General features: G+C 46.9%; 1 protein-coding gene across 1 annotated transcript in view; it reads right to left on the bottom strand.

Moving 5' to 3' along the window:
* LOC135105593 (uncharacterized) overlaps window positions 1-15,000 on the bottom strand; it is a 219,527-nt gene that overhangs the window by 145,214 nt on the left and 59,313 nt on the right. The window contains exon 2 of the mRNA XM_064013849.1: window positions 478-543. The gene's annotated coding sequence lies outside the window, so the exon portion shown is untranslated. The remainder of the gene's footprint in view (window positions 1-477; window positions 544-15,000) is intronic.

Genomic DNA, 15,000 nt, shown 5'->3' with positions numbered 1-15,000 from the left:
AGGAGGTGAGGAAAGAGCGTGAGGAAAGAGAAGTGGAGAGAAGAGGAAGAGGAGGGGAAGAAAAGGTGAAGAAATAGTGCATACGAGTGCGTGAGAGAGAGAGAGAGAGAGAGAGAGAGAGAGAGAGAGAGAGAGAGAGAGAGAGAGAGAGAGAGAGAGAGAGAGAGAGAGAGAGCATTAAGATCAGCAGTTCAGCAAATATTCAAGGATACAAAGACAATAAAGAAAAAGGAAGGACAATAGAGAAAGAAAGAAAGAAAGAAAGAAAGAAAGAAAGAAAAAGAGAGAAATTAGAAAAGTTGCTATGGTGGTAGTAGTAGTAGTAGTAGTAGTAGTAGTAGTAGTAGTAGTAGTAGTAGTAGTAGTAGTAGTAGTAGTAGTAGTAGTAGTGGTAGTAGTAGTAGCAGTAGCAGTAGCAGTAGTAGTGGTAGCAGGGAAAAATACACCTAGTTGTCATCTGTGCCTGGGAACTGTTACCTGTGTGGGGCGCAGGTGGCGGGACACAGGTGTGGGTGATGAGACGCAATCACTGGTGACACATACCTGCAGAAGAAGAGGAGAAAAGTTGGTATTATTAGCCGTGACTCATGCATACACACACACACACACACACACACACACACACACACACACACACACACACACACACACACACACACACACACACACACACAGGGATTGACACATCACATTCACATTGGCAAAGGTTACGGTTATAATAAGCAGCCAGGGAGAGAGAGAGAGAGAGAGAGAGAGAGAGAGAGAGAGAGAGAGAGAGAGAGAGAGAGAGAGAGAGAGAGAGAGAGAGAGAGAGAGAGAGAGAGAGAGAGAGAGAGAGAAAATGCACGTGGACCACACACACACATTCAGAGAGAGAGAGAGAGAGAGAGAGAGAGAGAGAGAGAGAGAGAGAGAGAGAGAGAGAGAGAGAGAGAGAGAGAGAAGGCTGGACATCGTTGGGGCTGCTGTAACATAATCACAGGGGCGGCAGATACGATGCAGGGACAGCTAAGTTTTAATTCACTTGTTGCATTATATTATATTGTATTGTGTGTGTGTGTGTGTGTGTGTGTGTGTGTGTGTGTGTGTGTGTGTGTGTGTGTGTGTGTGTGTGTGTGTGTGTGTGTGTGTTGTTGTTGTTTGCCCGAGGGAGGATAGTTCGGTGTGGTGATGGCGGTGGTGATGCGGTGTTGTAAATAAACTATGTTGTGGTTAATTGCTGGGTGAGTTGTGTTGCAAAATAATATTACGTTGAAAGTAACACCGTGTTCTGTGTCTTGGCTAATGTTGCTGTGTCTATTCTGGTACTGTAGTATACCCTCTCCCCCCCCCACACACACACACACGGGCAGTCAACAGATAACAAACAATATCAGGTTTTCATTATCTTAACCAAATAAGTCAAAAGCGGAGTGTCGCCGGGTTGGGTGGGAGAGGAGAGAGAAGAGAAAGGAGGAGGAGGGAGAGCATAGGGAGAGAGGAGAAGGCAGGGAGAGGAGTAGGAAAGAGGAGGAGTGAGAGGAGAATAACATCACGTAGTTAAGACGTGTTCAGTCAATATTACGCATTTTATCTACGTCTTCTCCTTCTTCTTTCTCTTTTTCATTCACCTCTCGTTCTTCGCTTCTTTTTTCATCTATTTTGTTACTCTTTTTTTTTTATTCCTCGTCTTCTAACTTCTCTCCCTCTCGCTCTATTCTCCTACATATTTCCACCTTTTTCTTTTTTTCTTTATTTCCTTCACTCATTTCTTTTTTCGTTTCTTCGTTTTCTCTCGTTGTCCTCGTCTGATTTCCTTCTCCTCGTCCTTTCTTCCATCTACTTCACAGTCTTATTCTCGTCTTCTCTTCTCTCCTCCTCTTCATCCCTTTTTGCTTCTACTTTTTTATATATATATTTTCCCTCTCATCTCTTCATTCTTCCCTTCATCTGCCTTTCCTCCCTCTCTTCTATCAGTGTTCCTCTCCTCCGTTTCCTCCAGTTTCCTCCTCCTACGCTCTATTTCTTCTACTCTCTCTTTTCCTCCACTCATCTCTTTCCCCCTCCCTCTTTCCTCGCATCCATCTCTCCACCAAGTATATAATTTTCTCTCCTTTCTCCTATTTATCTCTCTCTCTCTCTCTCTCTCTCTCTCTCTCTCTCTCTCTCTCTCTCTCTCTCTCTCTCTCTCTCTCTCTCTCTCATTTCTCATCTTCGTCATTATTTCATGTTTCCTCCCTTCTATAAATCAGCAGCATATCACCTCCTCCTCCTCCTCCTCCTCCTCCTCCTCCTCCTCCTTCTTTATCAAATTTACTGCAAAGACGAAGGAGAAAAAAAGGAGAACGAAGAAAGAAAAAACACAGAAAACTACGAAAAAGGGAAGAGAAAAATAGAAAATGATAAAGAAATTTGACGAATTGAAACAAAATATATCGTGAGAGAGAGAGAGAGAGAGAGAGAGAGAGAGAGAGAGAGAGAGAGAGAGAGAGAGAGAGAGAGAGAGAGAGAGAGAGGGTTTACTGTTACATGACACGAAGTTCTATGCTTGTACTTGTACCCTTGAATTGCTGCTGCTCCTGTTGTTGTTGTTGTTGTTGTTGTTGTTGTTGATGATGTTGTTGTTAATGATGGTAGTCGTTGTGAGTAGAGAAGAAATTGTATTGTTCTTAGTAGTAGTAGCAATAGTAGTAGTAGTAGGAGGAGGAGGAGGAGGAGGAGGAGGAGGAGGAGGAGGAGGAGGAGGAGGAGGAGGACGAGGAGTGTACATATTAAAAACCATGTCATTACTTAAACATTTCCAGCTCCCTGTCTCCCTTCCTCTCTCCTCCCTCCTTACCTGGCAGGGCGACTAGAAGGGGTGAGGGGGTGAGGGAGGGTGAGGGAGGGAAAACACTATGGTAATCTGGGTCAAGGGTCACCAAACATATTAATGACCTTCATTTTCATGGTTTTCTGCGCCCTCAACCCCTTCCTCTTGCTCCTCAACCCTTCTTCTTGCTTTCACCCCTTTCTCTTGACCCCCACCCCTTCTTCTCCCACACACGCCTTCCTCTTGTCCCCTCACCTCTTCTTCTTACTCCCGCCCCTTCCTTCGTTTACTTAATCTGATCTTCATTATAATTATTGCCTGTCATTATTTTTCATCATTATCATCATCATCATCATCATCATCATCATCATCATCGTTATTACTTTTCTCGTCAACAAAATCAGCAAATAAAGAGGAAAAGGAAAAGAACGTAAAAGAAAGAAAGAAAAAGTATAGGAAAAGAAAAAAATAAAGAAAAGAGAAGAAAAGTGAAGGAATGAATATAAACTAAACCAGGAACTCCGCACGTCAGCACACACACACACACACACACACACACACACACACACACACACACACACACACACACACACACACGAATTGGCGATAAAGAGTTAAATGAAGTGACGGGAGGTGCTACATGATCAGGAGGAGGAGGAGGAGGAAGAGGAGGAGGAGGAGGAGGAGGAGGAAGATGGAGGAGGAGGAGAAGAAAAAATAGAGAAGAGACAAGAATAGGGAATTTAACAGAATGAAAGAGGAAATATTGAGAAAGGAAAGAGGATGAAAGGACGGCAAAAGAGAGAGAGAGAGAGAGAGAGAGAGAGAGAGAGAGAGAGAGAGAGAGAGAGAGAGAGAGAGAGAGAGAGAGAGAGAGAGAAGAAGAAGAAAGAGGGAAGGAAGAGAGAGAAAGAGGTTGAGGGACGAAGGAGGGAAGGGAAAACGGGGTTGGAGGGGTGGGGAAGGGAGAAGGGGAAGTGGGGAGTAACGGCTGGCCACCCACGCTAACTAACAAAGGAGCATAAACAACGCTCACACACACACACACACACACACACACACACGCCTTCTAATAAGTGTTCATGTTTCTGCGAAGGAGTCAGTTCCCTGCACCTTCCAAGGATGCTGCCCTCCTGAAGACACCAGACTCCCTCCACCACCACCACCGCCACCAACACCACCATCACTACTGCCATCATCATCACCACCACCACTACTACGACTACTACTGCTAGCACCTGTGGTTATTAGTTATTATGGCATTTTTGTAACTACTTCAAATTCTGCTACTACCACCACCACCACTCCTGCTACTACTACAAATACTACTATTACTACTATTACTACTACTACTACTACTACTACTACTACTACTACTACTACTAGCACTACGGTTATTATGCTGGCCTTGCAACTACTTTTAATGCCACTTCTATTCGTAGCTGAAGATTGATAGTTGTAGTACTAGTAGTAGTATTAGTAGTAGTAGTAAATTCAGAATTCCAAATCTGACAATATATACAGTTACACACACACACACACACACACACACACACACACACACACACACAGTCCCTGCCTGAACACGTCTGTCCAGGGCGGTGCCAGACACAGCTAACGTGTTGGACGTTCACTCACCGCCCCGCAAACACTTCTGCTCATCACGGGCAAGCCTTCAGTCATTACCAACACGCATTTATCTCCTGGACTCGCAGTTTTACCACTCTGGACACGTGTTACACCTCTGGGCACGGGGACACGAGACACTAACTCAAAACACCTTTCTTTTTTTTTTCGTAATTTGCGACCGTGTTTCTTTAACTGGACACGCATTTTGTCATTTCTTGACACGTTTTACTGATCAGACACGTAGTTATTCAATTTGGGACATGGTTTATAGATGAGAAACATGCACATGGACATGGGAACCTAATGCTGACCACTTTTATGCACACACGAAAACCCTTTTCACAGCACCTCATCACCCAAACAATCGTGGGACACCCTGGAACACTGGTCATTACCTGAGGACACCTACGACCACCTGGGGACACCGGACACGCCACCTAAGGACATCTCTGCTGCTCACCACACCACATTCTTCTGCCACCTTGAACTGCTCACCTTAGGGAATATTGGGACATGTTTTACTGCCTTGATATTCCCACAAGGACGTTGAGACATTTTTTGCTCGAGCTGAGGGCATGGTAAGGTATTTTCTTCACTATAAGAAGTTGGAGATCAGTGTTATTCTTGGTGTGGAGACATTGGGTAATTTTTGACACTCGTAGTTCATCCGGACACACTGGGACACGCAAGAGGTACGGCTAGATTAGATTAGGTTAGGTTAGGTTAGTTAGGTTGTACGTTTGAACACCTCTGTGAATGCAAAGGGCACTTATTTCTACTTCTCACTTAAAACACTCAAATGACTCACTTTTCCTCCTTATTTATTACTTAACTTACTTTTTTTCCTCCCTTCAAGACACACAGGTGTATCTTTCTTTACTCTTAGGGACACAAGTCATGTATAAACTATAACACTTAGGAATGCACAATGATCATAGATTTCTGTTCGAGGAAACCTTGCCGCCACACACACACACACACACACACACACACACACACACACACACGGCGTCCGGCAACCAAGTAACTTATGAAGAACATGTTAAGGAATATCACACAACTCTCTCTCTCTCTCTCTCTCTCTCTCTCTCTCTCTCTCTCTCTCTCTCTCTCTCTCTCTCTCTCTCTCTCTCTACGATGATTAAAGACCAGTGAAGACGGGAGGAAGGGAGAGAGGGAGGGAGGCAGCTCGGAAAGAAAGAGGGTGAAGAGGGTAATAGAGAGGAAGAGGAGGAGGAGGAGGAGGAGGAGGAGGAGGAGGAGGAGGAGGATGTTGCAACCGGTAACCTCAATTAACATAAATATCTGTAGGTGGTATAAAGAAATAACTTGAAATGGCTTTATGATTCTCGTGGTAACAGCGGTGGTGGTGGTGGTAGTGGTGGTGTGGTGTGGTTTGGAGATGGTGGTGGTGGTGTGGTGTGATGTGGTGTGGTGTGGTGTGGTGGTTGTGTGGTTGTGGTGTGGTGTGGTGAGAGAGAGAGAGAGAGAGAGAGAGAGAGAGAGAGAGAGAGAGAGAGAGAGAGAGAGAGAGAGAGAGAGAGAGAGAGAGAGAGAATGTAAATGTTTTGTGGTGGAGAAATATCGTTATCAGTGGGGAGAGAGAGAGAGAGAGAGAGAGAGAGAGAGAGAGAGAGAGAGAGAGAGAGAGAGAGAGAGAGAGAGAGAGAGAGAGAGAGAGAGAGAGAGAGAGAGAGAGAGAGAGAGAGAGAGAGAGAGAGAGCGTGTCACAAGATATCATGGCAACAATCCAACAATCTTGAGTGAGGGAGAACACACACACACACACACACACACACACACACACACACACACACACACACACACACACAATGTTGCAAGCACCACCACCACCACCACCACCTTCACCACCTCTACTGTACATACCACCACCAACATCGCGGCATTGTTTTCAAATGTTACTGTTATGAATGTATGTACGTACAAACAGACAGACAGACAGATAAATGATTGCTTAAGTACACTTTGTTCTCTATCACAAGTATTCGTAGAGGAACAATTAGTGTTGTGTCCCTCAATTATCTTTACGTTAATTTGTGATTCTAATTCACTGGTATCAATGCTATCCTTGGTGTTTGTTGTCGTTAGTGCGGCGCGGCCAGACGCAGCTCGAGTAATGGTGGTGGTGGTGATGGTGATGGTGGTGGTGGTTGCTGCTGTCCACTCGTCCCTGCTCGCTCGCTGTGGTGATAAGGTGGAGGAGGAAAGAAGGAGGAGGGAGGAAACAGGATATTACTGGGGTTTACACGTTGTTGTAGTAGTGGTGTTGGTGGTGGTGGTGGTGTTGGTGATGGTAGCAGTAGTAGTGGTAGTTGTAGTAGCATTAGTAGTAGTAGTAGTAGTAGTAGTAGTAGCAATCAGAATATAGATAACAAAAAAAAAACATGAACAGAAATAATGAGAATGAGAAAGAGGGATATAAGATCAATTACAAAAGCAAGTGCAGAGAGAGAGAGAGAGAGAGAGAGAGAGAGAGAGAGAGAGAGAGAGAGAGAGAGAAAGCAAGCCGGTCAACTCCCTCTGACAACGTGGGCGAGAGTAACAACTACTTTAGGTTGAATTTTATACAATTATCCCCTCTCTCTCTCTCTCTCTCTCTCTCTCTCTCTCTCTCTCTCTCTCTCTCTCTCTCTCTCTCTTCGTCTGTGTCTCTTTACTCTTTCTCATTCGCTTATAATCCAGAGCTGAAATTATCTGGTGTTACTCGCTTCACTGACCAGGAGAGAGAGAGAGAGAGAGAGAGAGAGAGAGAGAGAGAGAGAGAGAGAGAGAGAGAGAGAGAGAGAGAGAATAGACAGGAGAGAGGAGAGAAGTTTCCGAAATATTCAAGCTTTCCTTCCTTCCTTTCCTTCCTCTCGCTCTCCTCGCCTCCTCTCTCTCTCTCTAGTCCGCGGTCCTGTCATAGCCTCCCCCGTCTCACTGCCTATCAGCTGATCAGACCAGGCCGTGTACACGCATCACTGGTATCCAATTAATGGTGGAAGTGCAATGGCATAAGAAACTGAGGTCTAATGAGGACATGGACGTGCAGGGGGACAGACAGCAGGCAGACGGGCAGACGTACAGGCAAACAAACAGATCAGGTGATATAAGTGGTGTTTATAGTAATAATAGGATGTTCTTATATTAATTAGACAAGGTTCTCAAAAAATAACTATTAATTATGGACCACTCTTCCTCCTCCTCCTCCTCCTCCTCCTCGTTCTCATTCTCCTCCTTGTCCGGATCCTTCCTCTCCTCCTCCTGCTCCTCGTCCTCCTCTTCTGCTTCGCTCTGATCGTCCTATGTAATCCTTTGTAATCCTCCTCCACATGTAATTTGGTATGTAATGTAATAGTATCCCTCATCTCTCCCCTCCCTTCCTCTCTCTCTCTCTCTCTCTCTCTCTCTCTCTCTCTCTCTCTCTCTCTCTCTCTCTCTCTCTCTCTCTCTCTCTCTCTCTCTCTCTCTCTCTCTCCTGTTCCTCATATTTTTCTAATTTACATTAAGCATCTCGTGGACCTTTCGCAGTACGAGATTGAAGATAAAAACAGTTCCCAGAAAGATAGAATAGAAAAAGAAATCTTCAGGTAAATTGTGGCTATTATAATATTGGAGACATTCTACTTTTTTTATTTACTTTTTTATATATATTTTTTTTACATTTGTTCAATTTCCTTTATTTCCATTAATTAGAGATGGATTTTTTTTTTTTCAAGGGGATGCGAGGTATAGTGTGTCATGTTCTATTCCTGTAATGGTATATGTCTTTCCACATACTCACACATTCTCTCTCTCTCTCTCTCTCTCTCTCTCTCTCTCTCTCTCTCTCTCTCTCTCTCTCTCTCTCTCTCTCTCTCTCTCTCTCTCTCAAGGACAGGAGCGAGCCTAGAATATCGCCGTGGTAATGATGCAATACCTTGACTCTACTAAATTAAGGTTCCTGCTTTTTTCCCCTTCCTGCAACTCCTCTCTCTCTCTCTCTCTCTCTCTCTCTCTCTCTCTCTCTCTCTCTACTGTCTCCTCCACTTAGCCTTGCTCTTTTCCCTCCACCCTTAACCTCTCCCCTGCTCGTATATCTTTCCCCGTCACGTCCCCTGCAGCGCATCCTGATTCCTCACGCCGGAGTAGCAGCTGCAGGACGTGGCGGCAGTGTGAAGAAGCCGCCACGTGCACTGGAGTCTGCCTGGTCTTCCCGCGGCGGCAGGCTGGCGACGAAACAGGTTCACACGCAGGTTCAAGCCTTCCGCCGCAGGCCAACGTAAGTAAGATACAAATTCTGCAGAAAATATTATCAGACGTGACGGGGAAGGCGGAGGAGGAGGAGGGTGAGGAGGAAGGGGGCGGTGAGGGTGAGGTGATTTTCGTGAGGTGCCGGCCAGCATTGAAAGGAGGCAGAACAGTAATTGCTTCACACACCCGAAGGAGCGGAGGGCAGGCGGTGGTGTGATGGAGGCTGTGGGGTTGCCAGGAACGCAAGACACACACACACACACACACACACACACACACACACACACACACACACACGCAACTTAGCTCTCAACTCCTTCACTGGCGCGGCATCTCTTTAATTCAATTCCCACAATGAGCAGGAAATAAATGAAGTACAATTATATTTATTTTTATGACGGAAGAGCCAAGAGCAGTCTTTATACACTCATACACAACAGTTATGTTTATATTTTCAGTCTGACTAATAACTGGTGATTGCATAAGTCCTGAAACTGTCTGAGGGAGTGAGTGACTTCAAGGGCCAGGGATGCCATGCCCCTGAAGGCTGGATCGAGCTGGTTAGAGGGAGAAGGGCGAGGGCAATAAGCTAGGAAGGCCACACTGAGAGAGGGAGAGGGAGAGTGAAAGAAAAAAAAAAAGACGGGCTAAGGGCAGCAGGTTGACAGAGGCAGTTTCGCAAATCCCGCCTCGCCACTGAAGGATATTTTCGTGGTCACGTGAAGGACAGTTCAGTTCCGCTGCTCTTTGGCCGGGGATGTCCCGCGCTGCTCACCCCAAGCCAGCGAGGCCCCTGGGGTGTGTGTGTGTGTGTGTGTGTGTGTGTGTGTGTGTGTGTGTGTGTGTGTGTGTGTGTGTGTGCAAAAGGCCGCCATCATCACACTCAATGCCTCACGCCCACCGCCTCCCTCCTCCCTCGCCACTCTCTCTCCCCCACGATCCCCGCTACCAAAGTGCCCCTCCCCCCATCCCCCCCGATGCCTCCCCTGACCCACCCACGCCCCCGCCACGCCCTCCTGCCCAACACGCCGCCAGCACTACCCCCCACATTCCCACAGCAGCCCCTAAGCTAATGGCCGGAGAGAGAGAGAGAGAGAGAGAGAGAGAGAGAGAGAGAGAGAGAGAGAGAGAGAGAGAGAGAGAGAGAGAGAGAAAAACGTCTGGGTCAGTCTTTCGTTCACACTCAATCACGTTCAGAAGAGATGGAGGAGGGAAAAGGAGGTGAGGGAGAGAAAGGGAGAGAGAAATCACGGAGGAGGAGAAAGGAAAAGGAGAGAGAGAGAGAGAGAGAGAGAGAGAGAGAGAGAGAGAGAGAGAGAGAGAGAGAGAGAGAGAGAGAGAGAGAGAGAGAGAGAGAGAGGAAACTGATAAGATAGAAAGAGCAAAATAAAGTGAAAACGAATAACAGAAACTGAAAACCATCAATGGAACAGAGAGAGAGAGAGAGAGAGAGAGAGAGAGAGAGAGAGAGAGAGAGAGAGAGAGAGAGAGAGAGAGAGAGAGAGAGACGGAGGGTAGGGGAAACTAACACAAGAGGGAGTGGAGGAGTGGGCGGCAGTGGTGGCCTGGCGGAGAGCACCGGTTGGCTGCCCTCACCACCTGACCTGCCACCTGGGAACAAGGGAACGCCCCGCCAGGTACTTGTGACCTACCTGGAATGTCACCGGTAGGAGGAAACTACGGCAGGGGGAGCAGAAGGAGGAAATGGCAGAGGGAAAGGAGGAGGATGGTTGAGGATGGCACGAGTATGAAGAATATGAAAGGTGTGTATACGTTTTATAATAGTGGTGGTAGTAGTAGTAGTAGTAGTAGTAGTAACAATTCCAGCAGTATCAACAATAATAATAGCAGTAGTCGTTGTAGCAGCATCAGTAGTAGTAGTTGAAGCCGCAGTAGCAGCAGCAGCAGCAGCAGCAGTAGTAGTAGTAGTAGTAGTAGTAGTAGTAGTAGTAGTAGTAGTAGTAGTAGTAGTAGTAGTAGTAGTAGTAACAGAGGCAGATGCAGAAATATGAGAACAAGAAAACAATGACACACAAAGGAAGAACAAACCTCTATAAATTTCGCGGACCTTACATGGCTGAGTGAAGGGACACTACATAACACAGAGGAAGAGACATAGGACAGTAAGGGGACGGAGACTGGGAAGGGGAGGAGGAGGAGGAGGAGGAATACTGATACATATGTTATTGTTTGTCTGTCTGTCTGTCTGTCTGAGAACTAACTGTAACCAACTCTAATAAGACGGATACGGAGGAAGAGGAGGAGGAGGAGGAGGAGAAATGGAGGTGGAGGGGTGGGGGAAAAAAAGTCATGGAATTGGAGAAGTACTAGAACAGGAAAAAAAATAAAAACAAAAATACAGAGAGAAACTTGACAATAATCTGAAGGTGAATAAAGCACAGGGAGAGAAAGAGAGAAGGGGGGAGAAAGAGGAGGGAAGAGGAGAAGCAGGATGATGGGGAAAAAAAAAGCAGGAGGAAGGAGAGGAGAAAGAGGGAGGGAGAGAGAGAAGTAAGGTCGATGACTTACGACTCAACGACGGAAGAGAGAGAGAGAGAGAGAGAGAGAGAGAGAGAGAGAGAGAGAGAGAGAGAGAGAGAGAGAGAGAGAGAGAGAGAGAGAGAGAGAGAGAGAGAGAGAGAGAAGGGAAAACCGGCGTTGACATTTACTGGGCAGAGGATGTGGTGGAAGAATAAGAGGAGGAGGATGTGGAGGAGGCGGAGAAGTAGGCAGAGGAGGAAGAGAAAGGAAAGGTGCGGAAGCTTGGAAGTGAGTATGAACATAGAGTAAGTGGAGGAGGAGGAGGAGGAGGAGGAGGAGGAGGAGGAGGAGGAGGTGAATGAGTGGAGATAGGTGGATGAAAGAAAGGGCGAGAGAAGGAGAGGTGGAAAGAGATTTGCTGGTTTGAGAAGAAAGAAGAGGAGCAGGAGGAGGAGGAGGAGGAGAAGAGAAGTCAATGTTCTGTTGAAGTTAATGTGTATTGAAGTGAAGTAAGAATGGTAGTGATGGTGGTGGTGATGGTGGTGGTGGTGGTGGTGGTGATGATGCTTGCAGTGGTGGTGGTGATGGCGGTGATGGTGGTGGTGGTGGTGGTGGTGGCGGCGTGTAACCGGACTGGGAACGACGGTTGGAGGAGGAGGAGGAGGAGGACGAGGAGGAGGAGGAGGAGGAGGAGGAGGACGAGGAGGAGGAGGAGGAGGAGGAGGAGGAGGAGGAGGAGGAGGAAATTAATTGAATGGGGGAGAATTGGAGATGAGAGAGAAGGGGAAGCGAGAGTGTGCTTGTTGGAAGGAGAGGAGGAGGAGGAGGAGGAGGAGGAGGAGGAGGAGGAGGAGGAGGAGGAGGAGGAGGAGAGAGAAAAAATGGGATGGTCAATTTAATTCGTATATATGTGCAGAAAGAAGATGGGGAAGAGAGGAGGGGAGGGGAAAGGAGGGAGGGTTGGGAGAGAGACGAGGAGGAGGAGGAGGAGGAGGAGGAGGAGGAGGAGGAGGATGGAGGAAAAGAAGTACAAGGCGGAAAATAACACTGACAGGGAACAACAATAACAAGAAAACAAAATAGAAGGAGGAGGAGGAGGAGGAGGAGGAGGAGGAGGAGGAGGAGGAGGAGGAGGAGGAGACGGTGAAGGAGAAAGAGATTTGGCCTTCGAAGAGGTTAACACGAGAGAGAGAGAGAGAGAGAGAGAGAGAGAGAGAGAGAGAGAGAGAGAGAGAGAGAGAGAGGGGTGGTCGCCTTCAGAGCAAACAGTTAGGCTTGGCAGGCGGGAGGCGAGGGGAATATACCGAGATGCGGCAAGAAAGACCGTGCTCAGTGTTGTAATAGTGCGTGCGTTAAGGACAAGGCTGGGAGAGAGAGAGAGAGAGAGAGAGAGAGAGAGAGAGAGAGAGAGAGAGAGAGAGAGAGAGAGAGAGAGAGAGAGAGAGAGAGAGAGAGAGAGAGTTTTACTGACAACAACCATAACAACAACAGCTATTCCTCCTCCTCCTCCTCCTCCTCCTGCTACTACTACTACTACTATTACTACTACTAATAATAATGGTAATAATAATAATGAAACAAAAAACATCAGAAAGAAACAACTGACCTGGATCATGTCCACACACACACACACACACACACACACACACACACACACACACACACACACACACACACACACACACACTTTCGCCATTCCTCATTCCTGTCACTTCCTCCTCATTCCTTCACTTGCCCACATCAACTTCCATTCTTTATTTCTTCCCATAATTCTCCTATCGCTACCATTTCATTATTTCCTCTTCTATTATTTTTTCCCCTATTCTTTTTCTTAATTTCTTTATGGTTTATCTCGCTTCACTTCTTTCCCTTCTTCTTCCTCTTCTTCGTTATCTTCCCCCTCCTCCTTCCTCCTCCTTCCTCCTCTTTTCTCATTCTCTCTCTATTCTTTTCTCCAATCTCTCTCTCTCTCTCTCTCTCTCTCTCTCTCTCTCTCTCTCTCTCTCTCTCTCTCTCTCTCTCTCTCTCTCCAATCAACACATTATTTTCTCGTGGCCAAGGAAGAAGAGATTGAGCAAACTTGGCAAGTCTCTCTCTCTCTCTCTCTCTCTCTCTCTCTCTCTCTCTCTCTCTCTCTCTCTCTCTCTCTCTCTCTCTCTCTCACATGCACACACATGGCATTCCAAGGGGAGAAGAGGGAGGGGAGGGAAAAAAATGGTGGGAGGTGTAAGGAAAGGGGGAGACGGAAGAGGCAAAGGGTAGAGGAGGGGTGGAGGGGGCAGTAAATCCCTCCCTCAGCTCACCTGTTGCGGCAGGTAAACCAATTAAGCAACCCGGCACAGGTATGGACAGGGGGGAAGGGAGGAGGGGACTTGAAGGGAGGGGGAGGGAGAAAGGGGTGAAGCGTGGGCGGGGCGAAAGTGGGGAGGGGCAAAGAGATAGTGTACTGGGGGTGAGGAAGAGGAGGAGGAGGAGGAGGAGGAGGAGGAGGAGGAGGAGGAGGAGGAGGAGGAGGAGGAGGAGGAGGAGGAGGAGGTGAAGGAAGGAGGAATTGTATCCGATAAAATCAAGCAGCACGCGCCCAAGAGAGAGAGAGAGAGAGAGAGAGAGAGAGAGAGAGAGAGAGAGAGAGAGAGAGAGAGAGAGAGAGAGAGAGAGAGAGAGAGAGAGAGAGAGAGAGAGAGAGAGAGAGAGAGAGAGAGAGAGGCCTGGATGTCACAATTAATGCTTTAGCATTTATCATTGTTTAATCGGAGAGAGAGAGAGAGAGAGAGAGAGAGAGAGAGAGAGAGAGAGAGAGAGAGAGAGAGAGAGAGAGAGAGAGAGAGAGAGAGAGAGAGAGAGAGAGAGAGAGGATGCAGTTAAATGTGAACAAGATAATTTAAAACAGTACATAATTTCCAACATGGCAACTCACTTTTCCATCAAGAATATGAACAAACACACTTATAAATCTCCTTTTCCTCATCCTTTCCTCCTCTTTTTTTCTTTTTAAATTTTCCATCCCCCTTATCACTACGCTACATGTCTTCTTCCTTGTCATTTTGCCTCTTTCCTCTTTTGAAATCCTCCACTTTATGTTATTTTTACCCTTATTCCTATTTCAATTTTTTTCCCTTTCCAATCTTATTGTCGAGGTTGAGATCATAAAATACTTGACAGGATAGGAGAGGGAGGAGGAGGAGGAGGAGGTAGAGGAATGAGTAGGGAGGGTATCGGCCTGGCCCTGATGGAGGTGTGGTAGGGTGGGGGAGGAGTGGGGATGGTCAGGGATGCGGGGAAGAGGGGGTACTGAGCGTGGGTGGAGGCGTGAGGTTAGTTTTTTGTTGGTAAACTTTTGTGGTGTGAGAGTAAATATGTTTATCCTTCTCGTGGAAAGAGGGAATAATGAAGGAAGGAGGAAAAATGAGTGAGAGAATTTAATAACAACATAAGAACATTAAAGCATAGGAAAATAAGGGAAGTTGAAAGAAACTGGTCAACACGTGGCAGTCCCTGTATAAAACACACCTGCCTATCTACCTGCCTACGTATTTCCACCTATTAACTTCATCAGTAAATTCGTTTAATCTTCTTTTAAAGCTCCCTAATGACTCGGAACTAGGAACCTGATTACAGAGTCTATTCTACGAACCAATGGTGTGGTGTGGTGTGGCGTGGTGTGGTGTAGTATAGTGTAGTGTGGTGCGGCGTGGTGTGATGGGAGTTTGAAGTGAAGGAGGTGCAGCAGAGGTGGGGTTGAGATGTGGTATGTTGTGGTGTTGGGAGCGAGAGAGGTGCGGCAGTGGTAGGGTGTGGCGTGGTGTGGTATCTTGTGGTGTGATGATGTTGGGGGTGAGAGAGGTGCGGCCAGCGGAGGTGAGCTG

This window comes from Scylla paramamosain, chromosome 1, assembly GCF_035594125.1.
Source record: "Scylla paramamosain isolate STU-SP2022 chromosome 1, ASM3559412v1, whole genome shotgun sequence".
Taxonomy (NCBI): Eukaryota; Metazoa; Arthropoda; class Malacostraca; order Decapoda; family Portunidae; genus Scylla; species Scylla paramamosain.
The sequence above is the reverse complement of the archived record's forward strand: the minus strand, read 5'-3'. Positions and strand labels throughout refer to the sequence as shown.